This window comes from Callithrix jacchus, chromosome 16 (genome assembly GCF_049354715.1).
Source record: "Callithrix jacchus isolate 240 chromosome 16, calJac240_pri, whole genome shotgun sequence".
In the NCBI taxonomy this organism is placed as follows: domain Eukaryota; kingdom Metazoa; phylum Chordata; class Mammalia; order Primates; family Cebidae; genus Callithrix; species Callithrix jacchus.
Window position 1 is genome coordinate 69695244 of NC_133517.1, and position 14102 is coordinate 69709345.

A 14102-nucleotide genomic window follows, 5' to 3' on the forward strand; every position below is an offset into this window, starting at 1 on the left:
TTTGGAGTTTTTAATTTAGAACCTAGTGACCAAACACTGCTCAGAGTTTGTCCCTGGGGCACCCAAGTCCCCATCAAGACCTATACAGTGTTTTGGAATTTAGCCCATTACTGAGTGGGGGCTGGGTGGCAGAGGATAATATAGCAAGGTGTGGGGGAATACACAGTAGTTACCAGCTTGGGCTTGGGGGTCTAACAGCTTGGTTCTAATCCCTGTTCTCTTACTACATAGCTTTGTGATCTTAAGTTCTCCAGGGCTAGTTCTCCATACAGCTAGAATGGTAATGTCCTCTTGAGTGTCTTAAAAAAGAAAATGAGATATTTATTTGAAGCCTGGTCCCTAGTTAACTGTTATCCAATTCAGACTCTTCAGAGGATGGTCTATCCTTCAGGAGGTCAGGTGGGCTCGAAAGCTGCTCTGGAGAGCAGAGCTGTGATGTTTCACTGAACTAGAAAGTTCTTGGGGAAGATTTGTACCATAGTGCTTTTCTTTTCCTACAGGCATATCTAGGATATCTAGGTTGGGCAAGGGGAGGGGGCTGCGAGGTATGGCCTTATATACATTTCATCCTCATAACACCATAACATTGTTACTCTTAGTGCCCATTTCATGAAAGAGGAAATTGAGGTGCAGACAGGTGAAACTTGACAAAGATTACAGAGCTAACAAATGGAGGAGCTGGGTTTCAGAACTGTGCTGGCAATCCATGTTGTTTTATATATACCAGATTCCTAATGAAAATCAGTGATGAAAAAAACAAACAAACAGAGACTCACTGATGCTAGACCTCTGCACCCTCAAGCTTCTACCCTGCCACTGGCTGCAAATAAATGACAAGAATCAGCTTTACTGAACTGCTCTTGACCATTCAGAACTGCTCTAAGGTTCAAGGAGAAAGAAACTAATACCACATGAAAGACTGATTGCAGATATAGCAGGAATTCATGTACCCTGCTATGCTATGCCTGTGCGGCTGTTCTGTTAAAAGGTGATGCCTGTTTCCTTCCCATGGATCTGGCTGGGTTGTCCTTGTGACTTTTTTTGGACACAAAAATGAGATGGAGTTGATGATGTGCCAGTTCTGAGCTTAGGCTTCAAGAAGCTTTGCATACTTGTGTTCACTTCTGCTTATTCTTTCTCAAAAATTTGCCCAGGCACTGTGGAAACAAATTCAGGCTAGATTTTTGGAGAACAAGAGATCATGTAGATCAAAGCCAAGGTGCTCTAGCCAAAAGCCAGCAAGTCTCTAGAGGCAGAACTGCCTTGTTGAGCTGACCATAGCCCAGCCGAGACCAGAAGAACCGCTCAACTGAGCCCAGCTGAAATTATCCACCTGTGCAATTGTGGGCTAAATAAATGGATGTTATTTTAAAATTTTTTGGGATACTTTAAAATTTGTGGAAAAGTTGAAAAGATAATATAGCTGACACCTGGTTTCAATTACTCCTAATTTATCATCACATTGTTTGTGACACCAGTATTTTCATGTTACACTAATTAAACTGTGGACATTTTTTTTTTTATTTTATCAGTTTTTTGTTAATACACTTTTCACTATTCCAAGATCCCATCCAAGATACCACAGTGCACTTAGTGTCATGTTTTGTTAGTTTCCTTTTATCTGTAACAGTTTCTCAGTCTTCCCTGCTTTCACGTCTTTGACAGTTTTGGGAAGTACTAGTTAGGTATTTTGTAAAGTATTCCTTAATTTTGTTTGGCTGATTTTTTTTTCATAATTAGAACAGGGTTTTGGATTTTTGGGAAAAAAATGCTACAGATGTGAAGTGCCCTTTTCATCACATCAGGGGGTATGTGATATCCACTTGACATCAGTGGTGATGGATATCAGCTTTGAACACTTGGTTGGAAAGGGTTTGCCAGATTATTCTACTGTAAAGTTAGAGGAAAGGTTTTCTTTTCTTTTCTTTTTTTTTGTTTTATGAGACGGAGTCTCACTCGGTTGCTCAGGCTGGAGTGCAGTGGCATGATCTTGGCTCACTGCTACCTCTGCCACCCAGGTTCAAGCAATTCTCCTGCCTCAGCCTCCCAAGGCAGGAGAGTTTATCTTCATAAACTTTCCCTGGCTTGCTCTGTGAACTCTTATAGTATTTATTCACTCATTCATCCACTTTAGTGAGCACTATATAGGCCGTGGGCCACAAAGATGAACTTGACAAAATCCCTAGTCTCATGAAAGTTGCCTGTAGGGAGATACACAATAAATCCAGGAGTCAAATAATTTAAAAATAAATATATAACTTTGATGTTCTCTGATAACCATGTTCTTGTGCTAGAGGTATTAGGCTGTAATCTCTCATGCATCTTGGTTAACTGATAAAACTAATTAGTAAATACATATCATGCATGTACCATGAACCAGGAATTGTGGTAAATGTGTACAACAGAATTTTTCATATTGCTTTTGGAGTCACTGAAAGCAAATGTTGTATCATCCAACCCATTCTGTCATTAAACCATGTAACAGGGACAGAGGAAGGACTGCTCATTGGTAACAGAGCTGGGGCAATGATCTCTGTTCACATACTTCCAGCCTGGGGTTCTTTCCAATCTGTCTGTTGCTCTCTTGGCTAATGAAAAGGAGTGGCTGTCAGATTTGAAAGGCAAAAGGAAATGTACTATCTCAGATATGGGGATAAGAGGTTGGGATGACATTTATCCAGATACCATTTTCTAGGGTCAGATTATGAGGCCAATTGATATCCCCTGAATTGAGACTTCCCGGGAACCAAAGCAGTAATCACCAAACTTCCCCATTTGACCAAAGATCAGACATCCTATCTATTGATTCATTTTACATTTTCCCTACTAGAATATAAATTTCCCAATGGCAGAGTCTTTGTCTGTTTTCACTTTTATATATTAAAAAACAGAACAGGCCTGGTATTTAGTAGGAGTTTAACACATAGCTATGTATGAGTACTGACTTGGGAAAGACAGAGAAACCAAGATCAGTGACATTTATTTTTTATTTTTAAATTTTAATCTAATTAATTAATTAATTAATTACTTTTTCTTTTAACTAGAATAACCAGTTTACAGTGACTTTTTTTTTTCTCTTATAGGACTTCACTGCATCCTTTACTTCTTCAAATTCCTAACCTTCCATGGTCCCCATGGGCTATAAACCAAGCCTGAACACTTTAGCATATTTATTGGCTGGGGCTCTTTCAGTTGAATACAATAGAAACTAGTATCTAATCAGCCTAAGCAAACAAAATATTATACAACACATTTTGCAAACCTTAAATTTATTGCTTACCCAACTGTATGTTTCCTTCAGGTACAGTTGGATCAAGGACTTTGGTCAATGCATAAAAGCTCTGTTCCTCTTGGCCCTGCTTTCCCCTGGGCTGGCTTCGTTCTTAGGCAGGCTTTCTCTATATGGTAGTGGTTGGTTACATGAGCCAAAACATTCCCTATTTTGCTTGAAGCCAGTGGGAGTTGGGTTTTCGTCACTTGCAAAAAGTGAAATGCATTGACTCATACTCTTTGACCTAATCGGAGCCTGGCATGGTACAGATACATGAATACAGCTGAGGCCTGCACTTGAGGAATCTGAACTCCTCTGTTACCTCGGATCCAGCTCACTGATCATCTCTGTCCAAGCTCAAGTCCAATGGCTTATTAATGAGATTCCACCCTGGGCAGATTTCACTTAACAATATAAATTTATGTGATGGTTCCTCCTGTGGGAATCAAAAGGCCTATGTGTTAAACACTGTTTGTTTGAAAACCTCTGAAATTAGAGTTCTTTTTTTCTAAAGATAACCCATCATAAACCAGTTGAAAAAGTGGGTGTTATCAGTTTTTCTTAAATGTGGAAGTGGGAGGGTCTCCTGCATTTTTTTTTTTTTTTTTTTTTTTGAGACAGAGTCTTGCTCTGTCGCCAGGCTGGAGTGCAGTGGTGCAATCTCAGCTCACTGCAACCTCTGCCTCTTGGGTTCAGGCAATTCTTCCACCTCAGCCTCGAGAGTAGCTGGGATCACAGGCACGTGCCACCATGCCCGGCTATTTTTTTTGTATTTTTAGTAGAGACGGGGTTTCACCATGTTGGCCAGGATGATCTTGATCTCTTGACCACGTGATCCGCCCACCTCGTCCTCCCAAAGTGCTGGGATTACAGGTGTGAGCCACTGTGCCTGGCCTCCTGCATTTTTTTTTTAAACCATCATGTGAGGGCTGCAGCAGTGACCTCCAGATTTTTCAGGAATATCCAGAGTTTCTAAAGATTGCCATCATGACTCAAATTTCAGATACTACTACTTGGTTGAAGAAAGCATTTTGCAATTGCTTTAACCCGTTGCTCCTCCCAAAAAGCCTATACCAAGTTTCAATAGTGTTCATTTTTTTAACAAAGATATTAAAAACTCAAGAATGAGACTAAGGAGGCTGGGTTTGATGGCTCATGCCTATAATCCCAGCACTTTGGGATGCTGAGGTGGGCGGATCACTTGAGGCCAGAAGTTCGAGACCAGCCTGGTTAATGTGAAATCCTGTCTCTACTACAAATACAGAAACTAGCTGGGCGTGGTGGTGTACAGTTATAGTCTCATCTATTTAGGAGGCTGAGCCACGAGAATAGCTTGAACCTTCGAGGCAGAGGTTGTAGTGAGCGGAGATCATGCCACTGCTCTCCAGCCTGGGTGACAGAGTAAGACTCTGTCCCCCACCCCCAAAAAAATGAGGCCAGGGAAAGTTGGGGGTGTTGCACAGTTGTACTTAGCACTCACCAACTGCCAAGGGGGCTTCCTGTGTCTCCTGGCTTCCCTTGCGGGAAGGCTGGTGCCAGTGATGGGTTCTGGCCACGTACTGCGAATGGCAATGATGTCTGTTACTTCACAGCCCGGGTCATTAAGAGCATTGTGCCTCCTCTTTTTTTCCTTTTCTTTTTTGGGTGACCATAGAATTGCTCTATTGAGCTGATGGAACTGCAGAATGAAAGAAGTCTGAAAACTGGAGTTACCAAAGAAAGCTGCATTACAGATTTGCTTGACCAGCAGCAGACTTGTGTGAATAAGTATCAAATGTTTTTTGGGGGTGGGGAGTTGGGGAGAGATAGCATGGGGAGAAATGCCAGATACAGGTGATGGGGAGGAAGGCAGCAAATCACACTGCCATGTGTGTACCTATACAACAATCTTGCATGTTCTTCACATGTACCTCAAAATCTAAAATGCAATAAAAAATTCATCTTAAAAAAAAAGAATAAAATGTTTTTTCTTTATTTCTTCTTCTTCTTCTTTGTTTTATAAGCCACGGAAATTTCAGGCTTTATTTATTACTGCAGCAGAGTTTAGCCTATCCTGAGTAATGAAAGCCTGCACTTCTCCTCCAGTAGATTCCTTGGATGACTGCTGGCTGAGAGGCATTTAAATGAAGACAAGATCATAGGACAGTCTATATTCGTTCACCTTCCAATTCCTGCTTTTCAGGTTCTGCCTGGGAATTACTTTGGAGCAACACATCTGGCTTGAATCACAGCTGTTCTATTGCTTTGCTGGTTAACCTTGAGCAAACTGCTGTACGTCTCTGAACCTCAGTTACTTCATTGGTAAAAAGTTAAAAATCATTTGGCTTACGGAGATAGTCTACCATTTGTTGCTTTTCAGCAAGCTTCTTATCTTTCTCCACTTCAATTTCATCATCTGGTAAAATTAGGAAATACTGCTTTTTATCTCTCCAAGTTGTCCTAAGGTTTACATGAAAAATATAGAGAACCCAGCCATTGTACACACTTAGTGTTCTTTATTTCTACCTTTTTAGTCCATTGAGACCTTCTGACATTTCCTGTCCCTCTGTTTTATTCCTTTATTCCCCCCATTCTCAATTCAGACTTAATATCGAAAATCTTCTCGTTTTTAAGGAACTCTTGACCGTTTTGAGGTTAGTTTAGTGTCACTGGTAAAGAATACACTTTCCAAAATAACTCTGAGCAAGTGTGTGTGTGTGTGTGTGTGTGTCTGTGCATTTAAACTACACCCAAGTTATGAAAGGAAATGGCTCCTGGGAGTGGAGGGCAAAGTTAAGTCCACACCTGAAGAAAATACTTAATATACTGATAAAGACCGAAGGACCTAATCACTTGTCTTGAAGAAAACTGAAACACTTACCATGATAAACAGACCAACTGAGAACAATTAAAATCTCAGCCACTTATCTGCAGCCAAATAAGAATAACCTCAGTGAGTTTGAAGGTGAGAAGTCACTTAAGCAGAAACCCATGGAGCAGGATTCCTTGAGAAGGAGGAAATTTACAGCAATGCTTTTCCTCCATGACCTTCCATATGTACGAGCAAGGTGTGTACAAGATAGACAGCAATGGGCAGGAGTGATCTGCGTACCAGGTAGGAATAAGAGGACAAGAACAGCCGAAAACAACCCCAGATAATGACAACCTGGGTTTGCACGCAGGTTTTCTTTCTTTTTTTCTTTTCATTATTTCTGCTTGCTCTTTGTGGTAATCCTTGGAAAAATTGGCGCCCCAGAAGGAAGGGTAGAAAGAACCAATTGACTGTTCTCAAAACAAAACAAAACTCAACAAAGGCCCTTTCTTCCTCCAAGACTATTCCCATGGAAAGTAACAAGCGAGCCCACTTGGAAATACCTGACTGCAAAACAATGCCACTTTTATTAAAGGGAGTTCGTTTTCCACTCGTTCAATTTAAACATGGCTCCACAGAAATTGCCCAAGTCTTCCAAAAGGATGCTGTCCTCAGACTAGAGACCCAGGCAGAGAAATTTAAGGCTGACAGGAGCACTTTTTTTGAGTAAACCAAAAACAAGGGCTACGAGGGAGTCTCTCCTCTCAAATTATGTTAATAGTTAGCCACTGTTGAGCCATGAGACCTTGTCTGACAGCCTTTTCTCCAGTGTTCTGAAAGGGGTGTGTTGCTTTGGTTCTGAGAACATTTTAAAACAGTCCAGCCTTTTTAAAAAGCACATTTTGATTTTTGGAGGGGGTTCTGTATAGCATATGTACTCAATAAAACAAATTTGTGTTGAGATGGGCATGTTTGCCATCTTTCCCTCTGAAAAATGCACACCACCTTTGAACTCAAGGCAAGGCAAGGAAAGAAAAAACATGGAGCCATCGTGGAAAAGAATCCTTTCCTGACTGAGGGAGGAGAGGAAGGCATTTGTTTTTTTCTCTAATTAAAAGCAGATATGAGTGATGTTACAGCTTTTTGCTAGTCCTTTTATTCCACATCTCAGGAATCCTTCAAACATAATAAGCCAAGAGAGTTATGGAAGGCTTATCCCATAGAACTACAGGGAAATACAGACTCCCCCACACCCGACAAATATACGTCTGAAAATGTGACGAGAGAGCTGTGTTAGGAGCTGCTTGATTATCATGAATTCAACTCTTGACCAAACAGTGCACGTGTGTGTGTGTGTGTGTGTGCGTGCGTGCACGCGCGTGCTTGAGATGGAGTCTCTCTCTGTCACCCAGGCTGGAGTGCAGTGGCACAGTCTTGGTTCACTTCAACCTTCCCCTCCTGGGTTCAAGCAATTCTCCAGCCTTGGCCTCCCGAGTAGCTGGGACTACAGGCACATGCCACCATCCCCCAGCTAATTTTTGTATTTTTAGTAGGGTTGGAGTTTCTCTAAGAGTGGCCAGGCCGGCATCGAACTCCTAACCTCAGGTGATCAGCCCTCCTCGGCCTCCCAAAGTGCTGGGATTACAGGCATGAGCCACCCCGCCTGGCCCCTTTTCTTCTAAGAAATCATCTTAGAGTTTCAGCCATCGCTGAATTTCACTTAGACGGGTCTCTTTGGTTGGAGCAGCAGCGTGATAAGTCTTGGTGTGAGTTTTGGCTTAGGAATGTAGTAGATACTGTTCTTTTTTAGTTTTGTTTTTGAGACAGGGTCTCACTCTGTTGCCCAGGCTGGAGTGCAATGGTGCAATCACAGCTCACTGTAGCCTTGACTTATGGGGCTCAAGCAATCCTCCAACCTCAGCCTCCTAAGAAAAAAATTAGCATGTGCCATCATGTCTGGCTAATTTTTAAATTTTATAGACACAAGGTCTCACTATGTTGCCCTGGCTGGTCTCAAACTCGAGGCCTCCCAAAGTGCTGTGATTACAGGAGTGAGCCACCACTCTGGACCTTTTTTATTTAAAAACGAAACAAAACATTATGATTTGAAGAAACCTCACTCAACTTTAAAAAGATTCAATGACAATCGATCACTTTTCTGCAAAGGCTGGAGTTAGGAGAATCCTTGGTTGATGACCTTGTTAAAAATATTTTTTAAAAAAAGATTTGCCCCTGACTCTAGGCCAGAAGCACGTGGAGACCATGTCGTGAGACCCTTGAGAGGTCTGAGAGTCACTGGAACTGGCAGAAACACCATGGGGCTCTGGGAGAGCCCGAGCTCCTGGTGTGGCACCCAGAGGCGGTAGCTTTAGAGCCTCCAGTGCCTGTGGGGCTGGAGGTGAAGTTGGGGTCCCTGGTGCTGCTGCTGGTGCTCACCCTTCTCGGCAGCCTGGTGCCCGTCTGTGTGCTGTGCCAGCCAAGAGCTAACCATGAAGCCTCAGCTTCCTGCCAGAAAGCCCCAAGCCTAGTAAGCTGTTTTGTGGGGTGGCGTCTTTTTGGCCACCTGTGTCCTTGACCTGCTGCCTGACCACCTGGCTGCTACAGGTGAGGCCCTGGCAGGCTTGCATGTGACGCTCCGGTTCTCACTGCAAGAGTTCATCCTGGCCATGGGCTTCTCCCTCATCCTGGTGACAGAGCAGATCACATTGGCTTACAAGCAGCAGTCAGGGCCGCCACCTCTGGAGGAAACAAGGGCTCTGCTGGGAACAGTGAATGGTGGGTCGCAGCATTGGCATGATGGACCAGGGATTCCACAGGCAAGTGGAGCCCCAGCAACCCCCTCAGCCTTGTGTGCCTGTGTCCTGCTCTTCTCCCTGGCCCTCCACTCTGTGTTTGAGGGGCTGGCAGTAGGGCTTCAGTGAGACCAGACTCAGGCCACGGAGCTGTGCCTGGCTTTGCTGCTCCACAAGGGGATCCTCGCTGTCAGTCTGTCCTTCCGGCTGCTGCAGAGCCACCTTGGGGCACAGGTGGTGGCTGGCTGTGGGATCCTCTTCTCATGCATGACACCTCTAGGTGTTGGGCTGGGTGCAGCTCTGGGAGAGTGGGCAGGACCTCCACACCAGCTGGCCCAGTCTGTGCTAGAGGGCATGGCGGCTGACACTTTTCTCTATATCACCTTTCTGGAAATCCTGCCCCAGGAGCTGGCCAGTTCTGAGCAAAGGATCCTCAAGGTCATTCTGCTCCTAGCAGACTTTGCCCTGCTCACTAACCTGCTCTTCATCCAAATCAAGGGGGCTTCAAGAGGGGGCAGGGGAGATTGACAATCACGTGCCTCTGTTCTCCCTTCCCTCTCCCAGTGTGTGGGGAATAGGGAGGAATGGGGAAGGGAAGTACTGAGAACCAAAAAGTTCTCTGGGAGCTAAAGATAGAGCCTTTTGGGGCTATCTGACCAATGAGAGGGAAGTGGGCAGACAAGAGGCTGGCCCCCGTTCCAAGGAACAAGAGATGGTCAAGTCGGTAGAGACATGATCAGGGGACGTTAGGATTGGGGAAGACACTTGATTGCTAGAATCAGAGGGTGGACACTATACATAGGACAGACTGACATCAGAGGCTAGAGGTGGGCACCAGCTGCTGTGGAACAGGGGTATGGAGAGGTCATAAACCTAGAGTCAGTGTCCTGTTGGTCCTAGCCCTTTTCAGCATCCTGCCCTTCGAGTGGAACCCTCCTACTTTTCTTAGCTCCTACCCTCATATCTGTCTCCCTCTTCCCGTCTCCCAGGGGACTAGTGCCAAATGGTCTCTTCCTGCCAATTTTGGTATCTTCACTGACCTCTCCAGTACTGCTGACTCCTCTATTTTTAAAGTGCCAAACATCCCCTCCCTCTTTCTCAAAGCTCAGTAACGTGGCACTGAGCCCTGCCCAGCCCCTCAGTGAAGGGGGCCTGCTTGTTCTTTAGTTTGGTCCCAGATCGTGGGGTAGGGCAGACGTAATTGCTGCGCTGGGGTAGGGGGAAGTTTGGAACGCTGCAGCCACCTACTGCTGCTGTACCCTAGGAATATGGGACATGGAGATGGTGCCCCATGCCCAAATGATAAACACTGAGCTGCCAAAACATTTTTAAAAATATACTCGAAAAGCCCAAGGGGGAAGGGCAATGTCTACTCCCGGGGTTACTTTCTGGGAGGGAGGGCTGTGCGTAGGGCCATATTCTTTAGAATCTATTTTATTAACTGACCTGTTTTGGGACCTGTTACCCAAATAAAAGATGTTTCTAGAAAAAAAAAAAAGATTCAAGGCTGGGTGCGGTGGCTCACGCCTGTAATTTCAGCACTTTGGGAGGCCAAAGTGGGTGGATCACTTGAGTTCAGGAGTTCAAGACCAGCATGGCCAACATGGTGAAACCCCATCTCTGCTAAAAATACAAAAAATTAGCCAGACATGGTGGTGCACACCTGTAATCCCAGCTACTTGGGAGGATGAAGCAGGAGAATCAATTGAACCCAGGAGGTGGAGGTTGCAGTGAGCCGAGATTGTGCCATTGCACTCCAGCCTGGGAGACAAAGCCAGACTTTGTCTCAAAAAAGAAAAACAAAGGGATTCAAAGAGTATGTTCTTTGGAAATAAAGCCTGTGTCCTGTTCACCATTTTGAGGATACAGCTACGAGAAATAAGTGACCAACAGGTGTTGATGACAAATTTTGAGACATTTTGTAAGCTGTGATCTCTGTACTGTACATTTAGATTCTTTCACTCTGAAGTTGACTAGAAGCTAACAGTATTTCACCCTACCTTGCTTCTTGAAGCTTAGAGGCTGGCTGATCTCATTTGTGCATGATTTTCTTTTCTCAAGAGCTCCAGGCTCAATGTTGTCTAATCATTTGTCTCCTTCTCTCTGTGTTGCCTCACATTAATTGAAAGCATTAATCTGTAATTCTCTCATTTATGCAGAAACATGTTGCAATATACATACCAAGCCATATGTTTGGCAGTGGTGGCACAGACAGAAATGAGAACTGGTTTTTAGCCCTCAAGACACTGTGTCTATAGAAAATAATTTTAAAAAATTAGTGGGGTATTGTGACACACACCTATGTGGCCAGATAGGAGGTTGACGTGTGAGGATGATTTAAGCCTGGGATTGCAGTGAGCCGTGATTGCACCCACTGCACTCCAGCCTGGGCAACAGAGTGAGACCCTATCTCAAAAATTAAATAAACAATTAAAAAAGTAAAAAGGAGAAAGATGCATGTAGAAATGATTGCAACGAGAAATGGTGAGTGCAATGAAGGGGACTTAAAGCTATAGCACATGGTGGCCCGAAGGTGTCTGTAGTCAACCTGGTCTTGGTGATTCTCTCCTGTTTGTCATGTCTGTGTCACAGGTTGAGGGACATTATAAGAAGTGCCTATAGAAAAGATGTTAGCCGGGCCAGGTGGCTCACACCGGGAATACCAACACTTTGGGAGGCTGAGGCAGGTGGATCACTTGAGGCCAGCAGTCTGTCTCTACTAAAAATACCAAAATTAGCCAGGCATGGTGACCCATGCCTGTAATCCCAGCTACCTGAGAGGCTTAGGCAAGAGAATCACTTGAACTCGGGAGGTGGAGGTTGCAGTGAGCCACGATCACACCACTGCTCTCCAGTCTGAGCAACAGAGCAAGATTCTGTCTCAAGAAAGAAAGAAAAGAAAGAAAGAAAGAAAGAAAAAGAGAAAGAAGGAAGGAAGGAAGGAAGGAAGGAAGGAAGGAAGGAAGGAAGGAAGGAAGGAAGGAAAAAATAAACTAATAAGATAAACAGAAAAGATATTGTGGAGCATGTTGTTCAATTTATATACATTGCGTGTCCCTTTAGGAGAACCCTGGAGGCAATCGTCCACTTAACTTCAGAATCAGAACTAGCTCTGCTTTTCCTGAGAAGTGGCGCGATTTTGCCTTATGAATGCTGACTGAGACTGGATCAGGTTCCCTTTTTTGTATCAGCTGCTGTTGAGTTTAGAGCCAAAACTGTACCCATATCACCTGTCAGTAATTTAAGGTATGTGTGGAGCAATCGACACAGTCTGGCTCTGTATTCTGCTGTAGTTTCCTGCAGTTGTTTTTTATTTTTCGTCTTTCCTTTTCCATGCCTTTTAATGTGTGCCATTTTTGCTCTATTAAAAAACTCCATAAATATTTCTAGTGTAAGGCAGACTATATATATGATAATACTATATAAAGATAATAACAAAACCCTCCCAGTCTCAGAAGGGGACAAATGATAAGGGGAGATGTCTTGGATGGTGGAGCAAGATATTTCAGGCGGAATGAACACCATCTGAAAAAGCAAAGAAATGTGAAATGGACATGAGTTCTGGCTTCCATTTTTGTGTTGTGAAAGGAATTCACCCAACAGTACATTCCCCCTCCCCCACTATCACTGTCTTCTTGTTCCATCAGGTGCATTCTGTATATTTCTAATGTCTCCTATTAGGATGAACAAGCTTGGAGGAGGTAATCATGAAGCAGCTTTATCCAGCTTTCACCATCCAACTTCTTTGAAGTCCACTCTGGGGACTCGTTCATCCTCATGGCCCTAGAAGAAAACTCAGTCCGGCCTCAGGACTTTTCTAGGCTCTTTTCACTTTATCATAAAATGTCCTAAATGGAGGAATTAAACTAACTGTTCCCATGTATTGATTACAGTTGAGGCTTTTGTCTTCTGCTAGCTCATGAGGGAAGCCTCAACTGGGGAAGGGCTAGCGTTGGTTTCTTCTATCTTTGCTAGTTGTTCCCTCCTTCATCTCTCCAGGGATGCGGTTTAGGGAAGGAGTGAGTAGAGGAGCAAGAAAATGATTTCTTGACTGGCTTTGGCATGGCGATTGAAGTGCCACGGGAGCTGCTCACATCCACTTTTTCACTCCATCTCTTGCTTCAGCAACCAACTGTAATGGGAGTCACTTGGAAACATAGCGTATTCTTTGCTTTCTGCTCTAGGGCTTCTTTGCTTCCATCCAGGAGGATCCCAAAGGAACCCACTTAGCCTTTCTGACGCATGCATGAGAGAATTAGAGACCCATAGAGCAATGTTTGGCCATCAGGGTGGCAATTGTAGGACAAATGCTTCTTCTTTCTTTGTCTTAGAAGGTCCATTTGACAGCGCATCCTACAAAGCTCCTTAGCAAGCCCCCTGGTGACACTGAGCCCCAGTTGCCTACAGAGCAATTCAGTGATGCAACCTTGGACCAGCTCTTTCTCCTCCCCTTTTACTCTTCCTAACTTCCATTTTTTAATTTTAGTGGAGACTTCCCAAAACAAACCACCTGCATGCAAATCCTTGTCTTAAGCTCTGCTGTCGGGAGGAACTCAGCCTATTGGAGAAATCAAGCCATTAGATACCTGTTTCGTTTTTGCAGCAGTTAGAACTTACTTTTTCCTAGATGCTTTCATGAGTTCATTAGGAAACTGTCCCTCGGACCTCTCATCCATGGTTTATTGACAGATCAATCGCCTCTTTATTTTCATGTGTCATTATTTTCACCCTTCGCTACTGAGGTAGGACTGGCTACATAATTTGTGGGGCCCAGTGCAAAATGAAAATGTCAGGATCCTCATTCAAAAAATATCCAGAATTTTAAGAAGACAGTGACAGTGCATTAAACCCAAGTGTGGGGTCCTTCTGAGTGGAGGACCCTGTGAGGCTGTACAGTCTTCACAGTCATGAAGCTCACCCTGCCTTTGGCCTTAATACCCACATTTCCAATTAGGGGACTCTACATCAGGTCTCTCCCAGAGAGCTCCACATTTGGCCCATGAAACGCCCGGCACTCTGCTGACCCTACTGTATTAGCCAGCCTTTTCCTAGGTTTCCCAGTGTAAGTCACATGCAGTGAATGAGTTATTATTATTATTTTGGAGGTGGAGGCCTCATTATGCTGCCCAGGATAGTCCCGAACTCCTGGGTTCATGTGATCCTCCTGCCTCAGCCTCCCAAAGTGCTGACATTACAGATGTGAGCTACTGCACCCAGCCTGCATCAGTATTTGTGCTAACTAGACCTC

At 44.1% G+C, this 14102-nt stretch overlaps 1 pseudogene; it reads left to right on the top strand.

Annotated features, from left to right (window-relative positions):
- Positions 1–7056: 7056 nt before the first annotated feature.
- Positions 7057–9382, top strand: LOC100413509 (zinc transporter ZIP1 pseudogene; annotated as a pseudogene).
- Positions 9383–14102: the final 4720 nt, after the last annotated feature.